The sequence below is a fragment of the Berghia stephanieae genome, chromosome 3 (assembly GCF_034508935.2).
Source record: "Berghia stephanieae isolate SIO BIC M18660-M18661 chromosome 3, UCSD_Bste_1.3, whole genome shotgun sequence".
Classification (NCBI taxonomy): Eukaryota; Metazoa; Mollusca; class Gastropoda; order Nudibranchia; family Aeolidiidae; genus Berghia; species Berghia stephanieae.
Window position 1 is genome coordinate 91,108,048 of NC_088362.1, and position 8,280 is coordinate 91,116,327.

Consider the following 8,280-nt stretch of genomic DNA (forward strand, 5'->3'; position numbering starts at 1 on the left):
GTGTTTCTATGTTTTGGATGGACGGTTCAACTATATTTTTCGTGTTTTAGTTTTGACTGCGTCTAACTTGTTTGATGTCCAGTCTAGTCTGTTCTTCTATTTGAGTTTGTATTGAATGTTTAATATAATACGGTCACTGCATTCTTTGTATATCATTTCAGTCTAGTAGATATACATCTATATTTCTTTTCTTTAAGTGGTAATTGTCTTTGGATTTCTGTGGCTATAGTTATTGTCACTGTCTTTGCTGTCATATCTAATGTTTACCACCATTCTGGTAAGTTTGTGATGTATTTTTTTAAGATTCTGTGTAGTTTGTATAGCATCTGTTTTCTTATAGTATGTTGTTAAATTTGTACTACGCACATTCCTGTTTCGTTTTGTTGTGTCGTTGGCCAAATCAATGAGTATTTAGGAGTCTCAACTCCGTCTATTTCTGCACGTTTCTTTTAGAGTGAAGTCCCCTTTGTCCTCGCCAGTTACTGGAACAAAACAATTCGAAATCGCAACTATATGATAATGATTGTAATGTTAATGATAAGGATATTATTAATGATGATGATGATGATGATGATGATGATGATGATGATGATGATGATGATGATGATGATGATGATGATGATAATAATAATAATAATAATAGTAAGAAGAAGAACAAGAATATTGCTCATTAGTGCTTTTACTTTTTTTGTGTGATTCATTTGGATTTACTTTTGAAGGTAGCATTTTTTAAAACTAATAACCTATAACATGAGTATTCCTTTGAACACTTTTGTGGAAATGGTCTATATCAAAGACTTTCATTACAACTTCATGGAGATTCCCAATTCCTTTCTGCTCTCTCTCTCTCTCTCTCTCTCTCTCTCTTTTTTCTCTCTTTCTCTCTCTCTCTCGCTCGCTCTCGCTCGCTCTATCGCTCCTTCGCTTCCTCCTCTGTCTCATTATTCATAATATTATGCTATATTATAGCTGTCTGTACTACTCCCCCCCTCCCTTTCTCTCTCTCTCTCTCTCTCTCTCTCTCTCTCTCTCTCTCTCTATCTATCTCTATGTCTCGCTCTCTCTGTGTGTCGCTCTCTTTCTCCCTCTCTCTCTCTCTATCTCTCTCCATCCTTCTTCCTGTGCCTCAATATTTACTTATATGTCTATCCTACTCTCTCTCTCTCTCCTCTCTCTCTCTCTAAATAGGGTTTTAATATCAGACGCTGTGTATATATGTCAGGTCGTATCAAGTCGGTAAACATCGTCTTGTTCACCATGTTTAAATGTAATACAATTGAAATTGGCACGGGTTTTTCAGCTGTCTACATTCACTTGGGTGATTTTTTTCTGACTAAATTCTCTCAGACTTTTGATGTGTTTGTACGATTGATATAACGGGCAGAAAGTGTTTGTATTTTATTTAAACACTTACCATCAATACACAAATGCTATTTTTAGTGACATGACATTGAACACCCACACGAGGAAGGAGACCCTAAGTTTCACGTCTCAACAGTTAAAACGTAGAACGAGACATGACGCCTGGAGGCGATATTACAATTTTATTTCGGACATAGACAACGCTGTTAACAGCCAGGTACTTATTTTACACCCGAGTACGGTGTGAGAATATGAATAAAGAGTCTCTCTATCTCTGTCTCAATAATATAACTGTCTATCCTACCCCCCCCCTCTCTCTCTCTCTCTCTCTCTCTCTCTCTCTCATTGTGTGTGTGTGTATGTGTTCCTCCTCTGTCTCAACATGTTTATCTCTCTCTCTCTCTCTCTCTCTCTCTCTCTCTCTCTCTCTCTCTTTTAAGAGAATCTTCCGCTTCCGTCTCAATATTATGTATCTGTCTATCCCACTCTCCCTCTTCTCTCTCATCTTTCTCTGTCTCAATATATTTATTGTTTATCCTACTCTCTCTCTCTCTCTTTGTGTGTGTGTGTGTGTGTGTGTGTGTGTGTGTGTGAATATGTGTGTGTGTTCCTCCTCTGTCTCAATATGTACATATCTGTCGAACTCTCTCTCTCTCTCTCTTTTCTCTCTCTATCTATCTCCCACCCCCCTCTCTCTTTCTTTCTCTATCTCAATGTTTATATATCTGTCTATCCTACTTTCTCCTTCCCAGTCTCAGTGGTCCTTACGGTGAACACAAAAGGGAGTTGTCTGCTCAATATTTCTCTTTGTGTGCGATTAAAATCTTTGACTTTTCGTCCTGGTCATGAGACATAACAATTAAACTTGAGCTTTCATTCATTCTATTGGAAATGACACCTAGATTATGACAATAGTTAACCCATTGCGTGTTATTGGTGTTTCAAAACCAGCTGGTTTATTCTTTGTTAGTGTTGTTAGGGCCGCCATTATATTTCGAAACGTCCCGTGCAAAGGGACGTCACTCTTAAGTTGTTCTACACTCTTCAAATAGAAAAAATAAATCAGTCATCAATTCTATAACAAGATATGAAGTGAGTAGAAAAGTGCCAGAAGACAATAGAGAATAAAAAATTTTTTCGCGGCGGTGGTGGGGTTTGAACCTGCGACCTTATTGGTACGACAACTCCGCCTGGCAGGTGAGAGCGTGGCTCTACCGTGTGAGCTATCCACGAACACAAAAATATTCGTTTCAAACCCAAAGTCATTTCTAGATCCCTCTCTCACCCACTTCTTGAGATCACCGATTCGTTCACCACCATCGCGAAATAATTTTGACCAGCTGTTGAGCTTAATAGCCAATATTCTCATCACAAACATATAACATAGAAACGATTAAGACATTGAGTATGCTCCGGTGTATGGGGTGAATTTTTAATTCAGAAAAGTGAGTGGAGCAGGCACTTATGTTGGTAACAACAAGATATGAAGTGAGTAGAAAAGTGCCAGAAGACAATAGAGAATAAAAAATTTTCTCATCAAAAGTCTCATCAATTCTATAGTACGTTCATTGGCTACAGTATCATACTTCGGTATTTTTCTTCTTTACGGAATATTAAAAAAAAACCCCGAAGAGACTAGGGTGAGCGAATTTTTGGAGGGTTTGCGTTATAATATTATACACAGTGAATTCTGTTGTGATCACGATCACTGGACTCTGTAAAGGCTTGACTGGGGTTTTACTTTTCACGAGAACCAATTCAAACTGACAAAGAATATTGTACACGTTGTACATACTTGACATAACAATTGTAACATTTTTATAGTTGAAAGCCAGAGCCAAAGCTGCCTTTTGTGATTTCTATATTCATAAAAATCTGATAATAATATGGATTAAACATGCAACTTTGTTACAATGAGGAAAATTTACAAGTGTTTCTCCAGAGAGGCAAAGCGCGGAATTCTTTATTTCATGGCATGCGGCGAATATCAAAACTATTAATAGATTGTTGCCCACCACCAGGAACTCAGAGTGGAGAGGTCAGATTTATAATTATGTTATTCTAATTATGCATCTCTTGTCTTTGAAAACTGCGGTCCCTTTAAATGGTTATTCAATACAAAACTTTCACAGAATCTGGTATTAAAGAAGATTCAGTAACATTTCACATAATGACATTCAAAGGACCCCCCCCCCCCTTTCTCCCCAGTGAACATAATTCAAGAATTGCAAACATGTACCGTGCTCGCTGGGTGACCAGTGGGTTTTCATGACATGTCTTGTGCGACCCTTATAAGTTGTCTTGCTCAACAGTTGGTCGGGGATTATCTCTTTGTTAAAGGCATTTCTCCTCGCCCTGTCGAAGACGGGCGTGAAAATTTGAAGGACCCCCCCCCCCCCCGTTTTTGTTTGTACATCAATAGCTTTGTCCAAAAAAGTTATAAGCACCTAACGGGTTGCTTGTCTCGTCCAATATATTGCATGTCCATTGTCCACCAGGAAAGAGATACATTATATACGCTGTGTGCCTTTTTTCAAGACTGTTCAGTGCTATTTACATGGTAGCTATTGTTACACTGTTTGAAACAACCCCAAATTTATTTGCTAAGCTACGCCACTGAATGTAACTTAGTTGTGAATATTTTCCCCACGAAGAAGAGAATCAACGCGCCATTATTATAAACATTTTAAAGTCTGAGTCATTGTAAACGATGAAAAGATCAAAGAAATTCATCCGTGTGAGAAAACTTTGGTCTATAACAATCGGTATTCAAAGGTCGTTAGGTCACTTAAAATATAGATAAGCCGCATGCAAAAAATGACGGGACCACATTTCGTAACTTTGGAAGAATTTGCGATATTCCGTGCACACGGGATTTGGAACGGACTATAATATTCTTACCCGATGACTCGAGTGAACTCTTAATCACATGGAAAGGACCATTCAAAGTAATGGCACTACGATCTGGTGTTAACTACGAGATCCAAATTAACATCACAACAAAGACATTCCATGCAAATATTATGCTAAAAAAATTCTCCGATAGAGTCACAGTGTCACAACGTCTGTTTACTTGAATCGAAGCTGCAAATGCAGGATTAATCATCACGGGACACAAACAACCGAGACAGAAAAACAAACAAAAACTACGCAATTACAGTCTTTAAAAACAAAAAGTACGCAAAGTACTAGAGCTCCTGATTTTTTACAGGAAAAACATTAACAACTTCGCGCACATCGCGACACCACAAAGAAAGGGTCCCCGAATAAAATAGTTTGTTTAGAATCGTGTCAGAATGACTTTGATCAATTAAAGTCAGCACTTTGTTCAGAACCAATTCTTAAATCACCTGACATATCAAAAGAATTTGTTAAAGTGATACTAGGCTGCTAGAAGCTGTGGACTGTAAAAAGTAATAAACAAAAATGACTATAACAGCTTCAAGATGAGAACAAAATACCAAACACGAAACGTTCCGGGCTCAAAACCCTTCTTCAGCCAACACAAAATAAAAACAATTAAGTCATAAATACATTACTAAATTCCAGATAGACGACAGAGATATTTTTAAAAGTCCTATCTGTAGAAAAATCTTTCCTCGCAGAATTATGCCAAATCAGAACGCATGATTTCGATAATTTCATTTGGAAACATGATTCCCCCTACATTGAATATTGTTTGGATATATATCCAATATTCATTCATGAGTTGGGAAATCTTTTCTTTTTTATTGTTGTTATTGTGAAGTTTCACCCATTAATGATTAATAATGGGTGTGTCAATATTTCATTTCATTCAATAGATTCCCTTCAAATCAATCATGGACTTAATTCATGCTTCATTGTCATCACTATTGTTCATCACAATGATTTGTTATCACAATCTTTCATTGATTTTGTCGCTCATTCATCCTACCTATTTTATCATAAACATTTTTATGTCTAGTTAATAATATACAATTTCGAAGTGGTTATTCAGTATCAGATACTGAATAGCACTATTCAGTATCCACAAGGAACTCTTTTTTTTATAGAGATTGAAAAGTGCGACTATCTCGGTTGCAATGTAAACAAACTGCTGACATACTTCCAGATTGAACTGTGCATAATTGCAGCCCATTTTACGTAACATAAGTTGTCAAAATATTTTGATTGTTCAATTCTAATTTCTGCTATTTTGCAATTGACATAATTTAAAATATCAAAATAACAGAGGCATTCAAATATTTTTTTAAAATATCTAAATAGACATAATTGTCTCCAGTAGTTTAGTGAATATGTGGCTTGGTGGTTAAGCTGTTTGACCCTGAACTCAAAGGCAGAGGGTCAAATCCTTAAAGTGGTAACTTTTTTTTCCAATATCTTTTTATTTCCTTCTGTCTATTACTGTTTTTTAAACTTTTATTTTAATAATTTTATTTTCTTGTAATGTACTTTAATATTTATATTATATTATTGCTCTTTTTATATTATTATTATTATTATTATTATTATTATTATTATTATTATTATTATTATTATTATTATTATTATTGTAATCGTTATCATCGTCATTATTATGATTATTAATTTCATTTTTAAAAAAAAATAATCAAGTAGTCATTTAATCAGTTATCCAGTTATTACGAATATTTTTTATTTGCTATAATTTCGTTGTTTTTCATTGGTGTTCTCTTCTATTTTTATTATTGTAAAAAATCTTGCTTTTTCTGTTTGTCTTATTTGTCGTTGTTGTTGTTTGCTTGTTTGTTTGATTGTCATCGAAGACAATCCCAATTAATTATAAATATGTGGCCAGGCTTTCTGCCGTTTTAAATTGAGCGTTGTACTTCCGTTAATTAATTGCCGTATTATATTGAAATTAAATTTCCACGACAATAATAATAATAATAATAATAATAATAATAATAATAATAATAATATAATAATAATAATAATAATAATATAATAATAATAATATGATAATGATAATAATAATAATAAAATAATAATAAAATAATAATGATGATGATGATATAAAAATGATATAATAATAATAAAAATAATAATAAAATAATAATAATAATAATAATAATAATAATAATAATAATAATAATAATGATAATAATAATATAATAATAATAATAATAATAATAATAATAATAATAATAATAATAATATTGATAATAATAATAATGATAATAATAATATAATAATAAAAACAAAACATACAACAACAACAACAACAAAACAATAATAATAATAATAATAATAATAATAATAATAATAATAATAATAATAATAATTATAATAATAATAATAATAATAACAATAATAATAATAATAATAATAAGATAATAATAATAATAATAATAATAATAAATGATGATGATGACGATGATGATGATGACGATGATTATGATGATAGTAACGACAATGATAATAATAAATAAATCGGTCAATAAATAACTATATATATATAAGTAAATAAATTGATGAATAATGAATGTAACAAATGAATAAATTCAATAATTGATACATTGAAAATAAAGGAATAATGTAATAAATAAAGTCTGCAAAATTGAAACCTAGATATCTATTTTAAAACCATTTTGGCTATATCTTTACACTCTGAAATTTTTTTTGAAATGTTTAACATACATACTGAATATCAGACTACAATACGCTTCAACACTCGTAACGTCACTTCCCTCGTAATGACGCATGGTAACTGGCTCTAAACTACCGGAACAACGGCGGACGCCCTTATGAAATATTTCTGCGACGAGCATAAAAGCGTATCCAGAGAGGAAAAACATTATAAATCTGATCATGTTTTGACTTTTACACATTCTGATAACAAGACATATGAAATGTTCAGGCCAGCATGAAGAATAAAAAGTACCGATTTTCTTTGTTTAGAACCGCGATGGCCGCCTTTGCTGTGCGACGTGACATCAGACTATTGAATCCAATTGACATCTATGTACTGAATACACGTGGTGTTTTTGAGGGGTGTTTCTTTTTTTTTTTACGAAACCTGCCAAAACCCGCCAAAGCCCGACAAAGTTATGAGAAGTAGGCAGCAGTGGGGATTGAACCTGGGACTTAAGGAAGTGTTCACCATTGGGGAATGACCCTGGGACTGGGTTTCGGCGGGTTTCGAAAAAAAGCAATTATTTTTTTTTTTACGAAACTCGCCGAAACCCAACAATATCCGATAAAGCTATGGAAAGTAGGCAACAGTGGGGAGTGAACCTGAGACTCAGGGAAGTGCACGCTAGCGGGGAGTAACATAAGACTATGGTTTTCGGCAGGTTTTGGTGGGTTTCGTAAAAAAGTAATTGCTGTTATATGAAACTCGTTGAAACCCGCCGGAAACCTTAGTCTCAGGTTCACTCCCCACTGGTGTACACTTCCCCGAGTCTCAGGTTCACTCCCCACTGTTGCCTACTTCCCATAACATTGTCGGATATTGCCAGGTTTTGTCGGGTTTCATAAAAATGTAATTGCTTTTATATGAAACTCGTTGAAACCCGCCGGAAACCTTAGTCTCAGGTTCACTCCCCACTGGTGTACACTTCCCTGAGTCCCAGATTCACTCCCCACAGCTGCCTACTTCCCATAACTTTGTAGGGTTCGGAAAAAAAACACCGTAAATACTAATAGTACAAAACCACTATTAAGTCGAATAGTGCGAAACTACTATTCAGTATCAGGTACTGTATAGTGCAAAACCACTAGTCAGTATCGGATACTGAATAGTACTAGCCATACAATTTTATTGTTGCACAAATCATAACAATGGATGAATGCTATATCTAGTATCATGATAGTACATTTATTTCCGGAGCTTACTTGGTCACCTTTGCCAGCAATAACACTGTCGAGATTGTCGAGCCCTGGTCCTGCTGAAAGTACTCTATCTGGAAGTGGAAC